The sequence below is a fragment of the Peromyscus maniculatus genome, chromosome 22 (assembly GCF_049852395.1).
Source record: "Peromyscus maniculatus bairdii isolate BWxNUB_F1_BW_parent chromosome 22, HU_Pman_BW_mat_3.1, whole genome shotgun sequence".
Taxonomy (NCBI): Eukaryota; Metazoa; Chordata; class Mammalia; order Rodentia; family Cricetidae; genus Peromyscus; species Peromyscus maniculatus.
In genome coordinates this window covers 8,425,239-8,445,428 of record NC_134873.1, presented here as the reverse complement: position 1 = coordinate 8,445,428, position 20,190 = coordinate 8,425,239, and positions in this window count along the sequence as shown.

Genomic DNA, 20,190 nt, shown 5'->3' with positions numbered 1-20,190 from the left:
GCGGCGCAGGGGGTTCCGTGGCGGGAACCGTCGGGGGGAGGTGGAGAGGAAGAAGGAGACTCGGGCAGAGAAAATTGGGTGCATGTGCACCCCGACAGAGATCCGAGAGCACAAAAAGAAACACGCCCCCGAGACGCACCAAGAGGCACACGGACCCCTTCCGGCCGGCCTCAGTTTACCCACTGAGTAGCTAGGCTGCCACCCGGGACCCCCATGACAAATGCACGCCGACATTTGGCTTGGGACGATCTTTGGGGCTCATGAGTCTTGTGAAGAATCCCTTCGGTGGGTGTCGCTGGGGTGAGGGTAAAGGGGACACCCCGATGGCCTCTCTCCCGGGGGCGGGGCGGGGCCAGCTGTGAGTCCTGGGAACTCAACCTGGGAGTGGCCCCCATACCCCCACCACCTCCCCACTCGCCCCCGACACCCGCACCCTGCCCCCAAACCCCCACTCCCGGTCTGCACTTCCTGGATGGCCCAGTCACAGCACCTGGGGGGCCTCAGCGCCATCCATCGCCCTCTCCAGGAAGCCCCGCAGATGTTTGCTGACTGCATCCTGACCTCCCCCGGCACGGGCCTTAAGACACAAATATAAATCCAGTCTTTATGAGAGAAAGAAACTGAGCCCCAGAGAGGGCCAGCGACTTGCCTGGAGCAGCGCAGACCCAAGTGCCCCCACCCACCCCACCGATTTCAGATGGTCTGTGTTATCCGATGTGTGGGGCCAGGAACTTGCGTTCAGTAGCCATCCGGGCTCTGCAGGGCTCTAAGCATCGTCCACGGCCCCCACTGACTCCCTGCCGGGAGCCCTCCCTGTATGACAGCCACGCACAACCCCAGACGTGGCTCAGTATCCCCAGCAGAGACCACTGCTCTAGATTTTCACACCCCGGACCTCCAAGCACGAGCCAGGAGAGCTGGTCGGGGGAGGGTGGACGCTGAAGCAGGTTTTTGGGACCTAAGTTGCCAGAGAATTTTGATTTAGCGAGTCTGGGAAACCCATAGACCGCATGGGTCTGACAAAGCGGGGCTCAAACCCCGCTGTGCTGGCTCGGGGGGGGGGGGGGGGGGGGGGGTGCGGCTCAGGTGGAGCAAATGAGGGGTTGGGGGCGTGGTCAGGGCGGAGCCCCGCCCAGAATCACCCAGTGAGGGGCTGGGGGCGTGGTCAGGGTGGAGCCCCGCCCAGAATCCACCAGTGAGGGGCTGGGGGCGTGGTCAGGGTGGAGCCCCGCCCAGAATCCCCAGTGAGGGGCGGGGGGCGTGGTCAGGTGGAGCCCCGCCTAGAATCCCCAGCGAGGGGCTGGGGGCGTGGTCAGGGTGGAGCCCCGCCTAGAATCCCGGGTGAGAGGCTGGGGGCGTGGTCAGGGTGGAGCCCCGCCTAGAATCCCCAGTGAGGGGCTGGGGGCGTGGTCAGGGTGGAGCCCCGCCTAGAATCCCCAGTGAGGGGCCTGGGGGCGTGGTCAGGGTGGAGCCCCGCCTAGAATCCCCAGTGAGGGGCCTGGGGGCGTGGTCAGGGTGGAGCCCCGCCTAGAATCCCCCAGTGAGGGGCTGGGGGCGTGGTCAGGGTGGAGCCCCTGCCTGGAACCTCCTAGGGAGGAGCGGAGGGTGGAGTGTCTACCTAGCATGCAGGAAGCCCCAGGTCCATACCCAGATTAGTAATAATAATAATAATAATAATAATAATAATAATAATAATAACAACAACAACTTACAAATTGTCCGTGAGGATGAGGACACCGCTGAGGGGAGGGGATGTAAAATGGCGATAACCCTTGGAAAACAGTTTGAAATTTCGAAAGCTAACGGAAGATCTCCATGGCCCCCAGGCATCCCCCACCTAGGTACACACTCAAGTAGAAAACACAGATTCACAGATTCCGATGTGTGTAGGCAGTTTTAATTAATTATTCACAGGAGCCATAGGATGGACGCAACCTTCCATCAGTGGGGAGATAAAAAGATGACACGTGCTCCACATGTATAAAGGAATATTACTCAGCCTGGAAGAGGGACGTCATTCAGACACCTGCTCCACCATGGATAGAGGTCCAACACACGATACTCAGCGACATGAGCCAGGCACAGAAGGAGACTCCTGGCAGGGTCCCTCTCCCAGGAGTTCCCGGCATTAATCAGAGCCACAGAGACAGAAATGGGGTGGTGGGCGCCGGGGGCTGGGGAGAGGATGAAGTTAGTGCTCGGAGCTTCAGAGCGCAGAGGTGAAAGGTTGGGGATTCAGGAAGGATCCGGGCTCAGCTTGGAACGGGGAGCATAGAGATGAAAAGATTAGCTCAGAAGAGGGCGCCGCCAGAGCCGGGAGCTGCAGGCCGTGAAATCTCGGCTGCTGGGAAGGTCTCACCTCCTGGGTCCCGGTCCCGGGTCAGGGCTGCGGCGATTCCCGCCTCCCAGCAGGAGGCGCACTCGGCACGCGTCCCGGAGCTCTGGGCACCAGAGTGGGCGGGGCCTGCACGCGGAGGAGGGGTCTCGGGGCCACGTCACTCCGGACTCGGCACCACCAGCTCCCCAGCACCCCGACTGACCGCCCTGCACCCCTGCGGGCTGTGTGACCCCGATCGAGCGGACCCCTTTCCCTGGGCCTCTCCTGGGGCCTGAGCGACGAGACAGAGTGGGGACAAGGTTGGGACAGCGCGTGAGGCAGGGGCTCGGCCGGCGGGGTCCCCCCACACACGCTGGAATGCTGCATTGGGATGTAGCCCCTGGTTCTCGGAGCTCCCTCACTCCAGCAGCCTGTCTGGCTCAGCGAGTGACACCCACACATCAGGATCCATCTGTCCCCAGGCACTGAGGACGACCCTGCAAGGGAGGGGTGGGGCAGCAGGAGGGGAGCCTTGCTGGGGTCCCCCACTGTGAGCCTGGCCAGGGGGTCCCCGGGACACTGCACGCGGCTCCTGTTCCCTCCCCGGGGTCTCGGGGGAGGCTGTCTGCCCAGCTGGCCGCACCACCAGACAGCAGGAGCCACCGTCACAGTCGCCAGCCCACAGGCTGCGTGTGGGAGGAGACGGCTGGCGGGAAAATGACAGGTGTGAGCGGGAAGTGGGGTGTGCATGCCTCGGGGTGCTGTCCAGGCTCTGTCTCCGAGGGTGCTGACTCCCCGCCACCTGGGACTGGGCAAGATCAAAGGCCGAGATTCCCGAGACTTTTCGAATGGGGCGGAGGTGGGCTCGGCGGATGCAGCGTGGGCAGGGCAGGCGCAGGCCCTGGGTTCCATCCCCAGTGCCTGTCATCAGGCTCTGGGGAGGTGGAGGCAGAAGAATCAGGAGTTCAAAGTCTCCAATATATAGTGAAGTAGTAGCTAGCCTGGGCTACATGAGATCTTATCTCAAAAATAAAAGAAGACAAACCTCTAAGGATATAGGCAAAATTGTCACCTCTGTGTGTCCCCTCCCTCCCTCTCTCCCTCCCTCCCTCCCTCCTTCCTCCCTTCCTTCCTTTATTGATAGGGTCTCTGTAGCCCAGGCTAGCCTCACACTTGCTATGTAGCTGAGGATGACCTTGAACTCCTGCTTCTCTCTGCTTCTGAGATGGAAGTCACAGTACCACCTCACCTGCTTTACCCCATTCGTCCTGTGTATCCCCATATGCTTCAAACTCTTCATCCCCCTGTCTCAGTTTCTGGAATCAGACTGTGGGACTCACAGCTGGTCTGACCGCTTTCCCTTGTCCCTGTTGGTTTGGCACACAGTAGGCGCCCACTAAATGCTCACTAGCCGATCAAATGGGGTTTCTGTCCAGAATGAGCCCATGCAACGGGTGGGAATTAATTCAAACTCAGGACCACAGGACCCACCACATCCCTCACTCAGAGACATGCCTGCGTCCTCCCATCCTCTCCTAGCCTGGGTCCCAGGTCACTGTCACCGTGTCCTCAGAGGTCCTGGGGTGTCAGTGGCTTCCCAGGGGAGATTGAGGAGGGCTGCATGTGAGGACCCCCGCCTCGGTGAAGCCTGGGTCCTGTTCCGCTCCTGGATCTCAGAAGGCACAAGGAAAGGAACCTGTGTGCACGTTGTCCCTATGGGTGACATCACCAGGAGGGCTGCTGCTGGCCTCATCTTCCCACCTCATCGAGGTGTGTAAACAGCAGGGCAGACTGATAAAGGGGTCACCCAGGGGCCCTACACTGCTCAGAATCTGGGGCAACAAACATTAGCTAATGCTTGGCATTGGTGCCCGGGCAGCCTGAGGAGAGTCTCAGGCTGAGAGTCTCGCCGTGATGGCGTCCCTCCAGCAGGTAAGGAAAGTGAGTCCAGAGACCATGTTCACCTCCCCTGAGCTGCACAGCCTCCGGCAGAGACCAGGCAGGCTAGGTCTGCCCTGAGCAAGCCTGCATCCCAGTGTGCATACTGCAGCCTCACCTCAAGCCCAGTCAAGCCAAGTCCTGTCCGCAGCCCACAAACCCTGCCCGCCTCCCTCTCCCCTCTGTCCCATCACCAGGACTTGTCCTGTTCCCCGACTGTCCTGTACCCTCTGCCCCAGGGCCTTTCACACGCGTGCTGGTCCCTGTGCCTGCAACACTAGTCCCTCAAATGGTCATAGACATCTTTTCATTTTGTCTGGCATTGAGGAAGGAGCTGTGTGGTGTGTGGTGTGGGGTGTGGGGTGTGGGGTGTGGGGTGTGGGGTGGGGTGGGGTGGGGTGGGGAATCTTGTCTGACCTATTGGGTGTAGGTCATGCAGAATTCTTCCTTCACCAGGCCTCAGTTTCCCCCTCTTCAAAGTAGGTAACCTTTCTCAAATGTCTGTCACGGTTTCAAAGGTCAGTCAGTGAATATTTTGGGAGTTGGGGCTGGGTTTCCCAGCCCACAAGAGGCTCTGGGTGCCGACCCCAGCACCATGTAAACCAGGTGTAGAAACGCACACCCGTCATCCCAGCACTCGGGAGGCGGAGGCAAGAGGGTCCGATGTTTAAGGATATCCAGGGCTACATAGTGAGTCCCAGGCCAGCCTTGGCTGGGCAGGGCCGTGTATGAAACAACAAAGGATTAACCCGAAAGTACAGCTACAAGGTGGGTGTCCATGACACCCAATGGAGCAGTGCTGAGAGGTGGCAGAACTACAGTTCCAAGGACTCTGTTCAAGTGACCAGGCCACAGCCCCTCACTGGGGATTCTAGGCGGGGCTCCACCCTGACCACGCCCCCAGACCCTCACTGGGGGATTTTAGGCGGGGCTCCACCCTGACCACGCCCCCAGCCCTTCACTGGGGATTCTAGGCGGGGCTCCACCCTGACCACGCCCCCAGACCCTCACTGGGGATTCTAGGCGGGGCTCCACCTTGACCACGCCCCCAGCCCCTCACTGGGGGATTCTAGGCGGGGCTCCACCCTGACCACGCCCCCAGCCCTCACTGGGGATTCTAGGCGGGGCTCCACCTTGACCACACCCCCAGCCCCTCACCAGGGATTCTAGGCGGGGCTCCACCCTGACCACGCCTCCAGCCCCATGTTCTTGACCAAGGTAGAATCATGGAGATCTTTCTGTAGGAGGTGTTTTGGTTTCTGAGAGTTCTTTTTGTTTTGTTTTGTTATTTTGGATATTCCAAGACAGGGTTTCTCTGTGTAGCTTTTGGAGCTGTCCTAGAACTCACTCTGTAGTTCCAGGCTGGCCTCAAACTGACAGAGATCGGAGTGCTGGGACTAAGGGCGTGCGCCACCGCTGCCCGGCTGAAAGGGTTCTTTATAGTCCGTGCTGGTCTTGAACACACAGTCCTCCTGGCTCAGGTTCTTGAGTGCGCTGTTTACAGGTGTGTGCCACCGCACCCCATCTGGAGGGGAGTTCAGTGCTGAGGTTCTGAAGGACTTGGCTCTGCCCATGTGTCCAGTTGCTCACCAGGCATGGGAGCAAAGATGCCCTCGGGAGGTGACAGTCTGGCACATCGCTGTTCCTAACCCTGGTGACCAGATCCTGGAAGTCCCCTGAGACCCACCCCTGGCTGAGTGCTCGCCTGCGCCTGGTCAGGCAGCAAGGACGACGTTAGCGGCTACCTCGCTGGACCCTCACTGGACCCTCACTGGACCCTCACTGGACCCTCACTGGACCGTGTAGTCAAAGGCTCGGGCCACTCACACCCCCTCCCCCACCCCTCCCCACTCCAGCTTCGCGGCTTTGGGCGCTGCTGAGTCCACACGTGAATGATGTGCCCCAGGTCCTGGCGTCTCTGAGCCCTAACGCCCCTCCCTGAAGGAAGAGAAACCTGGTCCCCGCACCCCGTTTCACCAAGGGTGCGGCTGCGAGCTTCAGCAACTCTCCACTCTGATTTTTAAATATAACTCTGTGCACATGGAGTCGGCACCGGGGGAAGAGAAGTTATAAAAACACAATTCTATTCTGCGTCGCCGGCAGTGGGGAGAGGAGCTGGGAGAGAAGGGGGGCACGGGGAGGGTGGGGTGCGGGCTCAGGGCTCCGGAGGCTCTCCTGCCCTCCTCAGCAGGCCCCCCCCCCCGCAGCCCAGGAGCACCTCATCACTCTGTCTTCCCGTCCCGCCTCTGACCGCTCAGCCCCACGCAGCTGCCGGCAGGCTGGGCCTTCGTCCTGGGTCGGGGGCCCCAGCCTTTGCCTCCATCCTGCCTTAAATCCTGCTCGAGAGAAGAGTCCCTCGTGCTAGACGGAACGTGTCACCCCAAACTTAGACATTGGACACACGCTCCTTCCCTTCCCTCATCCTCCCTTCGGCCTACCCACACTCCCCTGCCAGGGGATTTGCAGAGACCCCAGGAGGCGGGGACTCTCGGATCCTTCTGGCACCCGCCTGTTTCCTCTCCAGAACCTACCACCTTTGAGGATGTTCGACCCTCTGTGAAGGGAGGAGCTGAGGCGATAGACAGCCTGGATGCCTAGGAACGGGGATGCATGGAGGACTCTGCTCTGAGCCGCCGCCGCCGCCGGTGGAATAGTATGCTGCCATCACAAATGAAAGAGGGATTTTGGTAAGATTGATAATTGGTAAAGCTGTAACAATGATTCTTATAATTCCTGTCCACTTGCCATTGCTTCTCTGTCAATCAGGGGCTCCCCTGAAGCCCAACATCTAAACATTTGGCCCTCAATACCCACAGCTGCCAGATAAGTCACTTGAGTGGGTCTGTAAGATGTGTCCCTCTAACCAGTCTCCCATCCCTCAAAGCACCCAATGTCCAGGCCGTCACCACTACCCCTCACTCAGTTGACTCAGCCCATCTCAACCTGCACCCAGATTCCCACCGCTCCCCCAAAAGTGACCCATGCCCCATTAGCTGACAGAGCTTTGAAAAGGCGACTGAAAGGCTCCCGCTCTCCTGCTCCATCTCCTGCCAGCTTTCCTGTTCCCTCTCCGGCCACTCGGGCCTCTGCCCCAGGCCGCAGGGGAAGGTCCTAAGGCAAGATGGAGCCTGGTGTGTGAGAGGAGCATGCAGGTCGCCCTGTAGCTGGAGCAGAGGGAGAAGGATCTGGTCTCTGCAGGTGAGGCGTTTGCATTTGACCTTTTTGTTTTGTTGGTTTGTTGAAATGTTTTTCAAGACAGCATTTCTCTGTGTAGCCTTGCTTGACCTGGAACTCACTCTGTAGATCAGACTGGCCTCGAACTCAGAGATCCACCTGCCTCTGCCTCCTGCCTTTGACATTTTAATGAAATGAGTCTTTTTTCCTTCCTTCCTTCCTTCCTTCCTTCCTTCCTTCCTTCCTTCCTTCCTTCCTTCCTTCCTTTCTTTTTTGAGTCAGGGTTTCTCTGTATCTTTGGTGCCTGTCCTGGATCTCACTCTGTAGACCAGGCTGGCCTTGAACTCACAGAGATCTGCCTGTCTCTGCCTCTCGAGTGCTGGGATTAAAGATATGCACCACCACTGGCCGGCTTGGAGTGAGTCTTTAACGTTAAGGTCTTTGGCCATCCCTAGCCTCCTTGCTCTGGCCCTCACATCCCACCCTTTTCCAGGGCCAGGGTTGGGGTGAAGAACACTGTGGCTTCTCACTTCCCACCTTCCAGGCAGGGCTCTGTGTTTCTCTGAATTCATCAACTCCAACTTTGGTTTCCAAAGCCTGACTGCGTGAATCCTGTCTGTGACCAGGCCCCCACATGCAATCCCTGGTGAAGTCACTGCTCACATCTGCTGCTCCATGGCCTCCCCAGGTCCCCCGTGGCTGCCTCGGGGAGTCCCCTTCCTTCCCTGCTCACTAGTGGTCTTGGGAGTGACATGTCTTAGCTGTGGCCACAGAGAAGCTGCCTCAAAGCAATTTCAGGTCTGAGACTCTCAAGGAAACAACTCCCCCCACTACTGGGGATGTAGACGCCGGAGGAGAGCTATTTTGGGGTGCAGGGACCATGCACCCTACATTCAAGAGAATCAATGTGTCCTGGAAATTAACATCTGAACGCAGCCTGCCTGTCTCGAAGCAGGCCTGTGTGGAGGCCTCCCCCCATGTCGGGGATCCAGCTTAGGTCAACTAGGTGGTGAAGGTGCCAGTTTTCAGAAGATCTTCCGGTGCAGCCTAGAATCTGCACCTGGGACCCCAGGTGGGGACTGTGGCTGTCACAGGAGGGTCTCAAGGGGCAGGTGGTGAGGGTAGAGGAGAGACTCGGGCCAGGAGCAAAAGGAAGGGTGGAGGCAGTCTGGGACCCTCACGCTGTCCCTCTCCATCTGTCTGCCCTGCGTCTCTTGGCTTGTGACCCCTCCTCCCTCCTCAGAGCCTGCAAGGAGGCTGTTCCTGATATCTTTACTTCTTATCCTTCCGGCCCCCTCTGAGGACCCTGGGTGACACCAGACAACAGAGGAATGGCCACCTCTCTCCCAACTCCAGTCTTGAATGTCATTTGCATGGAAAAGGAATGTCACACATTTGTGTGGTTCCGAGATTGAACCCAGGGCCTCTTGAATGCGTGGGCACCGACTGAGTCACGTGACTGGCCCCTTCTCCAGGGAGCCCACCCCTACACTTCCTCCTCATCCTGTTGCTGCCCAGATATCAAACCACAGCCTTGGTCGCTCACAGAGGAGACTTGGAATGCTTCTGTCCCCTCCATCCGTCACTGAAAGCCTGGAGGGAGAGAGCTGGGTAAGGCCAGCTGGAGGCTGCTGTTGTGCATGCAGTTGGCGTTCAATAAATGCACATGGCTTCTGAGCCCCGACACTGCAGATGGGTAGTACTGGCCTGGCCTTGCAGGCAGGCAGAAGCACTGAGCCCCAGGCACTGCCCTCCACTTTTCCCAGCAGCTTTTCCCTCAGACATCAGGACCAGCACTAATTGATTGCCCAATCCCCAGGGGACTCTGTGCCCGAGGTCAGGAGCTGGCCCTGGGCCAACAGAGTGTGGGAAGGGAGCAGGCTGCAGGAGCAGAAACCTGGCTCAGAGATGGTTGCCAGGCGGCCTGACCACCCCATTCACCGTGGGGCCTCGGGTCTCCATAGACACCTCCTTGCAAGTCAGGACCACCTGCCTGGCTGGCCACACACACGCGCGTGCGAACACACACACACACACACACACACACACACACACACACACACACGCTCCTGCGCACGCACGCACACTTGTGTGCCCACAGGCCCACGTGGACAGGCCAGAGTTCAGTGTGGCTAGAATCAGGTACTCAAATGCTACCAGGTATGGAACTGCTGTGTGCCTCAGTTTTCCCATCTGTAAAATGCCTGGGATCATAAGACAAGCAATGAACAGCCTTTCTGTTGTTAACAGATCACATATATGAGGGGGACCCAATATGACCATAATGTTTAACTCTGGAGCAGTGCCCCAGTCCCTCATTGGGGGATTCTAGGCGGGGCTCCACCCCGACCACGCCCCCAGCCCCTCACTGGGGGATTCTAGGCGGGGCTCCACCCCGACCACGCCCCCAGACCCTCACTGGGGGATTCTAGGCGGGGCTCCACCCTGACCACGCCCCAGCCCCTCACTGGGGATTCTAGGCGGGGCTCCACCCTGACCACGCCCTCAGCTCCTCATTGGGGGATTCTAGGCGGGGCTCCACCCTGACCACGCCCCCAGCCCTCTTACTTATCCTGATTATGCAGCTCTGGACTTGGAGCTGACCAGACACAGCCGGTACAGCCTATCAGCGGAACTCTGAGTTCATGAGCGCCCCTGCCTCCCAAAATAAGATGGAATAATAAAAATAATCATCTTTTTACACGAGGTTTTACTATGTAGACCAGGCTGGCCAGAAACACACTGAGATCCACCTGCCCCTGCATGCTGAACTTAAATTCTTTTTAAAAAAGAGGAACGGCTGGGGAGATGGCTCAATGGTTAAGAGCAGTAGCTGCTTCTGTAGAGGACCTGAGTCCAGTTCCAGCACCCACCACAGGTGGTTCCCGGTGCCTGTAACTCCAGTTCCAGGGGATCTAAAGCCGTCTCCTGGCCTCAGGGTGTTCACATGTGTGCAGGCAAACACACACACATACAAGCACAGGCACACACAAAACTAAAAATAATAAAAATAGAAAATGAAGGTGGTTGTGTGTTGAGGAACATGCCCAGTGAGGATGTCGGGATGCCACCTACACGAATACATGTGTACACAAACACACAGAACCAAATTATCCCCTCCTGCTAGAGACCTGGGGCTGAGCAGACCTCGGGCTGCGAGCTCTCCGATGCCTGCTTTTCCATTAGAGCTGCTGGGCTCTGCAGCCACTTGAGTTTTGCCCCAAGCCATCAGAAGCTGATAATAACCATCATTAGGATAATGATCTTAATTATTATCTAATAAAAGTATATTTAGAAGCCCGAATCTCAGGAGTGCACACAGCATTCAGGGCTCTTATTTCTTTAAAGGTCTTTTATCAGTCCCAAATCATCTGCACTGACTACTCCCATGACTCAATTTGTAACAGCTAAATTAGAAGAGCCATGTGTCCATCCTGGCTGTCTACACTTCTGACCTAAATGGCTTTCTGTTGACATGGTGAACACAATGAACAAAAGCAACCTGGGCATGAAAGGATTCATTTTACCTTACAACCTTCCCACCATCACTGGGGGAAGTCAAGACAGGAACTCACACAGGCCAGGAACCTGGAGGCAGGAGCTGACTCAGAGGCCATGGAGGGTGCTGCTTACTGGCTTGTTCTCCATGGCTTTCTTACAGAATGCAGGACCACCAGCTCAGGGATGGCATTATTCACAGTGAGCTGGGCCCTCCCCATCAAACACTAATTGAGAAACTGCCACACAAGCCAATCTGAGAGAGGCATTTACTCAGTTTGATGCTCCCCCTTCCCAGGTGACTTTGGCTTTGGGTCAAGTTGAGCAGACAAGCGAACGAAAACACCACCCACAAGGTTCCCCCACCTCCTGTTTCTAGAATCCACTTGAGTGACATCCTGATGCCAGGGCAAATGGCGTTAGCTCGGTCCCTTTAGTCCAGGGCACTTGGGGTAGTCACTTGGGTAGCCTCTGACGTGGTAACCACACACAGTAGCAGCATCCACCACAAGCTGGTGCACACTGATCCCCACCATGTCCCAGGAGCCCTGACCAGCAGGCTTCAGCCAGGGGGAGGGAGTTTGCTTTTCCTGTGAACTCAGCCAGGTCCCTGAGCCAGGGCGTCACCAGGGAAACAGATTTAGGATGAGCACTCTCTGAAAGAGAAGCTAATGGGGGCCATAGAGAACTCTGCTCAAGACCAGATGGCCTCTGTAAGAAACCACCACCATGAAGACAGCATGTGGGGCTTGTACCAGCCTCAGGGAACCTCCTGAGACACTGCGCCAGGCTAAATGCTCCCTAAACAGATAGGAAACCAACACACTGGAACACCTATCCATGAGAACACACAAAAATATCCACACCCATTCGCCCACCCATCCATTCACCATCCACACACCCACACATCCACCCATTCATCCACTTATTCACCCATCCACCCACCCATCCACCCATTTGCTCATCCCCCCATTGACCCCCCACCCTCTCATCCATCAACCTATCCAACATTCCATTCATCTGCCCATCTATCCACCCATTCACCCATTCACCCATCCATCCATCCATCCACCCATCCATCCATCCATCCATCCATCTGCCCATCTATCCACCCACCCATCCACCCATCCATGCATTCACCCATCCATCCACCTTCCACCCATCCACCCATCCATCCATCCACCCATCCACCACCCACCCATCCACCCATCCATCCACCCACCCATCCACCCATCCATGCATTCACCCACCCATCCATCTATCCACCCATCCACCCATCCATGCATTCACCCACCCATCCATCTATCCACCCATCCACCCATCCACCCACCCACCCACCCATCCACCCACCCACCCACCCATCCACCACCCACCCACCCATCCACCCACCCACCCACCCATCCACCACCCACCCACCCATCCACCCATCCACCACCCACCCATCCACCCATCCATCCATCCATCCACCCACCCATCCACCCATCCACCCATCCACCCATCCACCCATCCACCCACCCATCCACCCATCCACCCATCCACCACCCACCCATCCACCCACCCATCCATCCACCCACCCATCCACCACCCACCCATCCATCCACCCACCCACCCACCCATCCACCACCCACCCATCCACCCACCCACCCATCCATCCATCCACCCATCCATCCACCCACCCATCCATCCACCCACCCATCCATCCATCCACCCATCCATCCACCCACCCATCCATCCACCCACCCATCCACCCATCCACCACCCACCCATCCACCCATCCATCCATCCATCCATCCATCCACCCATCCATCCACCCATCCACCCATCCACCCATCCACCACCCACCCACCCACCCATCCACCCATCCATGCATCCACCCACCCACCCTTCCACCCTTCCACCCTTCCACCCTTCCATCCTTCCTTCTGTCCGTCCATCCACAGCTCCCCTTACCCCTCCCGGTGTCGTTTACCTCAGATGCAGATGACCCCATGCCCGTCTTTTCCTTCCTACTTGCTGCGTGTCCCTGACCCTGCCCATCCTGACTTCCTCAATTCCTGGCCTCTGTGTAGGAGCTGAGCCCAGCCCAGCCTTCTGTTCGCCACTGCCATTTGCTGTTCCAAGGCAGAAAGAGCATCTGTTAGAGTCCAGCCTGCAGCGTGAACCCTGCTGTTGCTTCCGGTGGGAGTCGGGAGAGGTGACGGACTCTCTCGGGGTCCGTTGTGTGGTTAAGCGGTTATTGCCGTTCGACCCTGAGAGTGATGGTCTGAAACCTCGTTGCTGGGCTCCGGGGTGGTCCACGCAGTGAGAACACAGAGATGGGACAGGTAAGGGGCCACTGTGCCGCTCTCAGGAAGGAGGAAGTCAAGCGGATGTCATGAAACTGTGTTCTTACTGAGCCTTGAGGCATGGGGTCCTCCGAGCCTCCGGCTGCCCAGTGAGCAAGGTCCTCTTGGCAAGAGTGGAAGAAACAGGTGGCTGTGGGAAGGCTGGCCTGCCTAGTGGAGAGCAACCGGAGAAATTGTTCCTCTGTCACCACGACGGCCTGCCAAACAGGGACAATTCCAGCACGCATTTTAGTGATGGGGAACCTGAGGTAGAGAATCCCCGGGCTCTGGCCAGCTGTACAGCCAGGACACCAGTCTTCACTCTGGTGTCCTCTGCATCTCTGTGGCTTTCTCAGACAGTCTCAGGTAGTCCAGGGCAGCCTCAACTCACTCTATAGCTAGGGGTGGCTTTGAACTCCTGGTCTTTCTGCCTTTGTCTCCAGAGTTCTGTGGAGCTGGGGAATGGAACCCAGGGCTTTTGTGGGTGCTGAGAGCAAGCACTCTACTCAGAGCCCTATCCCATCTAACTGGACTGTCTTGACTGCCCTTCCTGTGGGGGCTGTAGCTCCTGTTATACCAGAGGAAACTGAGGCTCAGGAACTATTGGATAACTCTGTGAGAAACCAGCAGAAGTCAGTGTCCCGCCGGAGTCCCCAAAATGTGCCTTCTTATTCCCTCAATGCATATGCAGCCCAGGCTGGATTCCAACTCAGTACTCCTGCCCCTCTCCTCAAAAGCTGGGATGATGGATGTGTGCCATCATTCCTAGGCCTTGGTTTCCAGATCCGTTCAATGGGTTGAGCTGCAGAGTCCGTGGCAGCCGCGCTGAGACAAGGCAGGCCTGGAGGACAGGAAGCTGGCGGAGCTGGGGACTCCCTCAATGGAGACAGCTGGGAATGGGAGAGGATTCCCATGGCCTCATCACCAACCTACCCACAACTTGGGGCGCTCAGACCCTGCTCTGGCGCCCCTGCATGAGATACCCCTCCCAGGCTGTCACCCCGTCACCTCCAGCTTTCTGTCCCCTCCCCGGGAACAGCGCAGCCTCTGTGTCCTGGCGCGCTGCGAGCCAGCGTTGCCCAGAGACGGCAAGCAGCAGGCAGCCCCCACACCAGGCTGAAGCCCCCACCCCGCCCAGACGCCGGGACCCCGGGTTGGGGACAATGTGTCAGGTCCGGAAGGAGGGGGGACTGGCGACACTAAGGGGCCTCAGGGGGCCTGGGAAAGGTCCCGGGGCTGTTGAGCGAGGGAGGAGGGGCGGGAGGAGCGCGGCCGCCCTCCCCCCCCCCCCCGGCGCGCGCGCGCGGGGACAGGTGTGGCGGGTCCCCGGTGGGTGATCGGAAGGGAAGTGACATGCACTATAAATACGGCCACAGCTGACCCGCGCGGTGGGGAGGGGCACGGGCTGGGGAGACCCTGAGGCCTGGGACGTGTTTACGGAGCGGGGTGATGTGGCCCACTATGACCGCGGAGTCCCCATCCCCACAGCCCTGGCTCCGGTCCCCTCTCCAGCCGTCTCTCAGGAGCGCCACCCCCACCACAGAGCCCCTCCCCGACCGGAGCCCCTCCTCGGACCCCTCCCCTTCCCTAGCCAGGCCTCCGAGAAGTCCCTCCCTCTTTGCCCCCATACCACGCCCCCGTTAATGGTCCCGCCCCTCGGGCCCCGCCTCTTGCAGAGGCCCCTCCCACCTCACCCTGCAGCAGGTGACTGTTGAGTGACAGGAGCAGTCAAAGCTCTGGGGCGCCCTTACACTATCGCTTCTGCAGCGGGGTGCATGGCCCAGCCAACCTCTGCAGGAACCCCTTGACCTCATCCTCAGGTCCCGGGTGACCCCCACCCCCCTTCCGGTCACTTGGGAGATCTGTGCTTCGTGCTGGGGATGGAGGATACGGGGACCTGGGAGATCAGGAGCACCGTGATGGAGCCCCCAGTGCAGATGTGGGGAGGAGGGGTGGCTGAGGACACCGCCTGGGTAGGCGGGTCCGGGAGGTGGTGGGTTCCAGAAATCTTTCTACCTAACCTGAGAGCTCAAAGCGTCAGTGATTGCAGAGAACAGAAGTACAAAGGCCCTTGGGCAGAAGCCCAGCTCCCTGACCTGGCCTGCTGTTTGCTGTTCTCTAGGCCTTAGCTCCACATGCAAACAGGAGTTCAACACAGTGCCCAGCAGAAGTGCCCATGGGGGGCTGAGGACGCGGCTGGCAAAGTGCTGTGCAAGAGCAAAGACCCGAGCCCCAGTCCCAGAACACATCCCCGGGCCTGGAATCCCAGTCCTGGGGGGTAGAGACAGACAGGTCCAGCTCACTTCCCAGCCAGCCTCGCTTACATGGCGCATCCCAAGCCAGGGAGAGACTCACTCCTGATGACGTCGAAGGTTGTCCTCTGCTGTCCCCACGCACAGGCACACGCATACTCTCACCCATGCATTAGGAAAGGGTGGGCTCTGCTGGGCACCAGGCATACACTAGGCGCTCCATAAATGCTCCCCAATGTTGTCACCAGAACTGACTTTCCAGGGGTGGCTAGGGACGAGGAGTCTGGGGACAGGTGTTTGAGGGAGCTTGTGGCCTGGTTTTCTGGCCAACATTTTGCCTGCCGTGGCCCCTCCCCGGGGCCACCCGACCCGGCAGCTGTCCCTCCTCGTGTGCGGTGGCCTGTCAAGCCCGAGAGTCTGTTCCGGAACACCTGGCGCTGTGCTTCCAGGGATCTGGGAGTTACAAGTCCACGGAAGTCCAGCTGCCACAGGGGCTTAACCCTGGAGCCTGGCGCCAGCCAGGTCCTCAGAGGCCCGACGCCGGCCACTTGACCCCACGGAGAGCCCAGCTTCACTTCCACACGCCAGCAGGACCTGGCTTCAGCTCCTAGCCTTCAGGCCTGCCTGGTTGTGTGGCCCTGAGAAACAGACTCGACCTCTCTGGTCGCCCAAAGTCATGTTAGTTAATGTGTGTCCACAATGGCTGGCAAGGATCCCCCTATAAAATCCTTCTCTTGTGAAGCTGATTTTTTTTTTCTTTGAACTGCTACAGCAACTGAGGCACAGGGAAGGACCATTTCTCTGCCTCCACCTCCCGTGTGCTGGGAACCCAAGGCCAGAATCATCGAATTCCCTGCTAGAGCCAAGTGAGGTCAAAGGACATAGAAGTCCCTTTTTATAGGAAAATCATAGCCAGAGGAAATCAGGGCCCAGAGTGGTTGAGCAATTGACCCAAGGTCACATAGCCCTTCAGGGGCTGAGCAGGGAACTGCTGGGATCAACCAAGAGCTTCCTGGTGGTGACATCGTCTTTTCTGATGGTGTCAAAGGTTGATGTCACAGCCCTAAGATCTGGGCTAAAATGCGAAGCTGAGGGTGGGAGAGGGGGATGCAGTGGGCAGAACACTCGCCTGTGTGTACACGGCCCTGGGTCCCCTCCCATGCCATGGTGCCTTTCAGCCAGCACTGGAAGTGGGGAGGCCAGCTTTGGCTACATAGAGAGGCAGAGTCCAGCCCGGGGCCAATCCTGTATTAGACCCTGTATCAGGGCTGGAGAGGGCTCAGCAGGTAAGGGAGCTTGACACCGAGCACCAGACCTGAGTTCAGCTCATTCGACCCATGTGGGAAGGAGAGAACTGACCCCAGATACAGCTCCTGATGCGGCCCAACACACAAAACATCGTTAAAATACTGTGTTAGCAGAGCCCTGGTGGCACAGGCCTTTAACCCAGCACTCGGGATGCAGAGGCAGTGCTGAGTTCAAGGCCAGCCTGGGCTACATTGTGAAATCCAGGCCATCCAGGGCTGCACAGAGAAACCCAGTCTCAAAAAACCAACCAACCAACCAAACAAACAAACAAAAAATAGCATGTTGAAATCATACTGCAAAGGGGGAAACTGAGGCTGGCCCTGTGCCCCCACCCTGGATGCACCTGGTCTCCCTCCCTGTCTCCTCTCCTCCTCCTCTCCTCTGAGCAGCAGCTTCCAGAACCTTCCTTCTTCCCTCCTTCCCGCAGCTGCCGAGAACCAGGTCAGCCCTGAACGGTGGGGACATCAAACGGAATCTATAAATACAGCACAGAGGAGCTGCCTCCCCTCCAGGCTCCTGGGCTCCCAGCTCCCCACCTCTGCCCCAGGGATCCCTGCTGCAAAACAGGGAATGGACAGTGCCTTAGTTTCCCCTAAGAGTGCAGCTCCCCCCCCCTGCTTCCCCTCCTCCTGCTGGGCACCTATGAGGAGAGAAAATCTTCAGTTCTCTGGAATCTTCTCAGGAACTTCTGTCCTGGGCTGCGGACCTTTACACAGCTGTGTCCCTGCCTCGGTAGTCCCCTGCCTCAGTAGTCCCCTGCCTCGGTAGTCCCCTGCCCCCTGGCCTTCTGCTTGGAATAACCCCCTCCCCGGGGTTTCTCTGGACATTTATCCTCAAATGTCACCACCTCAGAGATGTTCCTGTTGTCACAGCGGCTGACATCCTTCTTGGCCTCCAGAGGAGTAATTCTCACTAGGCTTTCTCTTATGTCCTGCGCATTGTTCCCTATCATGGGCCTCAGTTTCCCCACCTGCAAACTCGGGTGGGTGTGTAGGCTCCTCCCACTCCTGTGGAAACCGTTTGCCTAAGGCCTGTGGACACTTGTAATAAATATGCTAATGGTGCAGGTTTTATGCAAATGAGCCACGTGTGATTGAGGGCCCACCCCTTTGCCTAGGGGACCCAGGCCTCCTGGCCTCAGTCTGCAGCAGGCTGAGGTCTTGGGGATCCGCCTGGCTATTGGGAGTGACTGTAGGGGTCCTGAGGACTCCAGCTTCTCCCCTAATTCCCACAGGCCCAGAATCTGCCACATGGGGTGACTCCAGACTTCAGCAGCCCAGGGCTGAGGGGCACCCCACTGCACACAGTGTGACCTCACACTGGTCCCAGTGTGTGCTAAAACCTCTAGACCTGGACCAGGCTGGCCCAGGGCTGTGAGGAGACCGCAGTGCAGGGTCGGACCTTTCTAGAGGTTCTGGATCCTGACCCACCATGTGGTTCAGCCGGTGAGGACCCCCTCTCCTGCCCGTCCTCCCACCCCCAGCCCATCCCCCTCCCTCCCTCTGCTCCAGCTACACAGGCCTCGTACGAGGCAGTCCCCGGCCCCTCAGGCCCCAGGACCTTTGCACAACTGCTCCCTGTCTCAGGCACTTTCAGTTCTTCTTGGTCTCTGCATACTTGTTCCCTCAGTGTGACCTGCTGGGACCACCCATGTAAAGTCCCCCCGCCCCGCCCCTTCCTCCTCCCCCTGTAGTGTTGGCCCCCGCTCTGCAGCACAGGCCAGGACAGACCTCCTGGCTCTTCACGTTTGTCTCCCTGGAATGTCAGAGCCTGGAAGCTGGAGACCTTCACTCTGTGTCCTCTGCTGCATCCCAAAGGCGCTCAATAAATGTGCATGGAATAGGTGGTGCCTGAGCTCTGTCAGGACAGCGTGTGCCCAGCACACGGTAGGTGCACACTCAAGTTAGCTGGGTTTGTAGAGGCGTGTGGACCTGAGCACAGAGCCACCTGGGCCCAACACATGCTGATGTCAGTGTGACCCACGGGGGCCTGGTGGCAGGTGCCACACGGTGAGGTCATTGGCACCTGCACCCTGTTTGCGGCAGCTCCCCCCCTCCCCCCACGGATCTTAGCGGGTAACTAATGTCTCAGCACCCAGCTTGTCCACACTCACATGGCCGTCTCCACATCTCGCCTTCTCCACTGGCTGCCACCCCTTCCTGCTGTCTTGGTGGCTCTGAGGACTCCGGGGACCTCCTGGGAGTGGGACCCTGGCAGGCCACCCACGTCAGGGCCATGCCAGCCTCCCATCCTTTTCCTGACAGCGTAGTATTCCTGTGGTTGAGCTCCTTCCCCAGCCTCAGAGGAATACAGAGGCGAGAGGAAACTGAATCTCAGCTGAGCACCTACTGTGTGCTGGGCATCTTCAGGATTGACCTCTTGTCAATCAGCCTCCTGCGTGCTCACCTCTAACCACTCGGCCTCTGCGCCATGGGTGCAGAGGCCCTGAGACAGGACGCAGTCACAGGGATCAGGGGTGACTGTCCCTCCCAGAGCGAGGATAGGTCCTGGAGAGTTTGGGGGTGGCTTTATCAGGATATCCCTGTCCCTTCAGCTGTGGGGACCAGGATGCCTCTGGCCTCATTTACATATGCAGATGTAGCCTGGAGGAGGAGGACCAGCCAGGGCAGTACTGGGCTTTCTGGGGACTCTGCTGGTTAGAGCACAAATGCAGGGAGCACATTGACTCCCTGGGAGCTCTGCAGAGGAGGTGCAGGGCAGGAGTGGGGTGGGGCAGGGAGATGGGGGCTGGGAGGAAGGGGTAGGAGGGTCCCGGGGCTCTGGCAGGGCAGTTCCGGCCTCACACAGCTCAGCCTCACACACATCCTCCCTCTGTACCAGGACTCAGCCCAGCCAAGGCCTCTGTCCTGGGTTTGAATCCTGCCGAGCAAGCTACAAATGTGCAAAGCGCCCAGGGTTGTGCACACACACAGTAGGTCTCCTGAGCTTACTCACCCCAGTGTGCAAAGAGCCACAGTAGGTGTCCAAGAAGTGCACACAAGGTTTTCCAAGTCCACAAAGCACCTTGGTTACAGTGCACACCGCAGGCCTTCAATCAGTGCTCCCGGGGTTATCTGAGTGAGCAAAGCACCTGGACGGGGCTGTATGCCGTAGGTGCTCAATAAAGTGCTTCTCTGAGATATCCTGAGTATACCTGTGGTCCTGCACACAGCAGGTGCTTAGTAAGTGCTCCTGAAACCGTGGTCTCACTGGATACCCTCCTCACTTTCGGCAAGAAGGTCCCCTTTGTTGCCTTGCTTTAATGAAGACGCAAGTCGGTGGCTCCCGGCTCACCCCAGGGCCAACTGGGCCTCAGTTTCCCCCTCAATGCAAGGAGGCAGGTCCTGACAGCATTCATAACTTACCTACTGTTTACCAG